The sequence below is a fragment of the Chrysochloris asiatica genome, unplaced genomic scaffold (assembly GCF_000296735.1).
Source record: "Chrysochloris asiatica unplaced genomic scaffold, ChrAsi1.0 scaffold00195, whole genome shotgun sequence".
In the NCBI taxonomy this organism is placed as follows: domain Eukaryota; kingdom Metazoa; phylum Chordata; class Mammalia; order Afrosoricida; family Chrysochloridae; genus Chrysochloris; species Chrysochloris asiatica.
The window spans coordinates 5599691-5602884 of NW_006408713.1; positions in this window are offsets into that span (position 1 = coordinate 5599691).

Below are 3194 nucleotides of genomic sequence, written 5' to 3' on the forward strand. Positions count from 1 at the left end.
TCGGACATTGTTTCATTCTGCTGTGCATGGGGTCACTATGAGTCGGTTCCGACTTGATGGCATCTGACAACAACAACAACATATGCATGTGAAAGCTAGACAATGCATAAGGAAGACCTTAGAAGAATTGATGCATTTGAGTTATGGTATAGGAGGAGAATACTGACTATACCATAAACTTCCAGAAGAACAAATAAATCTGTCTTGGAAGAAGTACAGTCAGAATGCTCCTTAGAAGCCAGGACAGTCAGAATTTGTCTCTCACACTTTGTACATGTTATCAGGAGGGATCAGTCCCCAGAGAAGGACATCATGCTTAGTACAGTGGAGGTTCAGCAAAAGAGAGGAAGATCCCCCACCCCCCAAAGGAGACGGACTGGCACAGTGGCAGCAGCAATGGGCTCAAAGTAACAACATTGTGAGGAGGGAGTAGGACCACGAAGTGTTTCGTTCTGTTGTGCATCGGGTCACTGTGAGTCCGAACTGACTAAATCAAAGCCATAGCCTTGATCCCATCACAACCTTGCTCCCATGTAAGGGAACTTCCCAGGGGTGTGGCTTGCACCACCTTTAATCTTACAAAGGATAAAAGGAAAGAGCATAGAAAAGGGACCTTCTACCACCTAGAAAGACAAGCCAGGAGCGACCTGGTGTCCCTGTAGTCCCTGCACTGGAAGCTTCTAGATCCAGGAAAAGGTTGAGGCCAAGACACATGGAGCTCTCCAAGGGATGCTGGGCCTACAGCTGCTGAAAGGGAACAAAAACCTTTCCCCAGAGCTGGGGTTCTGAACTTGAACTTCAAGCCTCCTAAACTGGGAGAGAATAAATGTGTTTGCTAAAGTCACCACTTGTGGTATTTCTGAGATAGCAGCCCTAGGGAGCTACCAGCGGTTCCACAGGAGAAGGATGAGGCTTTCTGTTCCTGGAAAGATTGACAGCTTCATAAACCCTATACAGGGTCACTGTGAGTCAGAGCCAACTCCACGGCACATAACCACCACCACCAGAGAACTAAGATAGTGTTATGTTGTTGTTAGATGCCATCAAGTTAGTTTGGACTCATAGCAACCTTTATAGAGTTTCCAAGGAAGACTTGGTGGGTTTGAACGGCTGACCTTGTGGTTAGTAGTCCAGTGTTTATCTTATAGCACCACAACTGAAGTCCAAGAGAGTGCTATTTGTTGCTGTCGTTAGGTGCTGTCGAGTCGATTTCAACCCCTAGTGACCTTGTATAAGGTTTCTGAGGAGCAGCTGGTGAGCTTGAACCGCCGACCTTACAGTTCAAATGACTTTGCAGCCTGATGCATTAACTCACAGAGTCACACCGTTCAGTTTAAATCATTTAAGCATCCCCAGGAAGCCACGGTACCCAAAACAGAGAGGAGTTTAATATGGAGAACTCGGATGAATGAAACCTGTTTGAAGATTTGGAGGAACGAAAGAGGAGAACAGATCTTGTAAGCACCCTTCTGCTCTGCGGGTGCTTTCCTGCCCACACCCAGCAGGTCCCCTACAGTGTGGAGCTCACCTGTTACCTGAGTCCCAACCTGCGTCCCTCCACTGCAGACAGTGCCTTCCATCCATAGAACCTGATTCTCACCTCTGCTTGGCAAGGGTACCTGGGCGGTGTGTTTCTTGAGTTTCTGGTCCCTGCGCTGGGATGAGGTGATGGGCTGTAGATGCCGTCAACCTGGCACTGTTAGTGTCAGATTACCTATCAGCACGGTAAGCATGGGCTGACTTGTGCTCACTAATCTGTAGTGGACATTTTCACATGTTTCCACCATATCAAAGACACCGCTTCTAGTTCTGGCTGGGTATCTGTCTCTCTCCAGGCCGACCGAAACTTCCTATAGAATCAAATCCTCTTTTCACATTTACAATCCCTGACAAGGATGGAGGACCACTCAGCAAGGTAAGCACAGGCTGACTTGTGCTTGCTTACTCATCTGTGATGAACAATTGCACGATTTCCCCCATAGAAACCCACATGAAATTGCTCAGTACAGAGTAACAAATATGCAAAAGTAAGTCTTTCCCCTCTGTGCACCTACATTGTTCTCATTGTGTTTTACAATGTGATAGATTCCCCCCTCCCCCCATAAACTGCACTGTAACTATCTGGGGAGAGTCAGGAGATGGGATTTGCGAAAAAAGAGCAGAAGGGGGGTATAAGAGAGCCAAATTCATCCCTTCCATACAGCCAGACCCCTATCCTAGGGGCATCAGGAAAGAGCAGGGTGGATTTGGCTGCTTGTTTGTAAAACATGAAGGTAAACACTAGGGGGAGAAAAGCTAACAGGAATGGAAGTGGCTGCCTTCGCTGCTGAGGGCTAAGGGAGGAGCAGAGCAAAGGCTGCTGGTCTTTATCACAAGCCTGGTGGAAGCATAAGTCTTATTAAACAGTAGATGTTTGTCTTGGTCCAAGTAAAAGTGAAGGTTTAAAACTGTGCGGACTTCACCTTAGAGTTCCAATTCTAGGAAAGAATCACAATGCCAGAACTCACTGGGGACAGCCTCAGTGCCTGCCAGCAGAGACCCTACTGTCTTCTCATCAGTCTTGGTTTATAGTGACCCTATCAAACACAGTAGAGCTGCTCCATTGGGTTTCCAAGACTGTAATTTTTACAGACACAAACGATCACACCTTTGTATCATAGAATGACAGATGGGAACCGACCATCCACATTTAAGTTGGCAGCCAAGTGCTTCACTGGTATGCACTAGGGACCCTCCATCTCCCAGCAATTGTTAGATGCTGTCCAGTCATTTCCCACTCATGACTACCCTATGCTCAGTGGATTGAAACACTGCCCAGTCCTGTACCCTCCTCACAATTGTTGTTATACTTTGAGCCCATTGCTGCTGCCACTGTGCCAATCCATTTTGTTGGGGATCTTCCTCTTTTTCACTGACCTTCTACTTTACCAAGCATGATATCCTTTTCCAGGGACTGGTCCCTCCTGATAATATGCTCAAAGTATGAGACCTGAAGTCTGGCCATCCTTGCGGGAAGCACTTAACTTCCGTTGTATGACATGGTCGCAGCAGGGGGAGAGACATTGTGCACAGCAAATGACTCTCAAAAAGCTGGTCCCTATCTTCCCTTCAAGTTAACTCTGAATTCACTTGTAAAAATATATAATATTGCCATATTCACAGCTTTTTACTGTGAGCTCTACAAACCTTGGGAA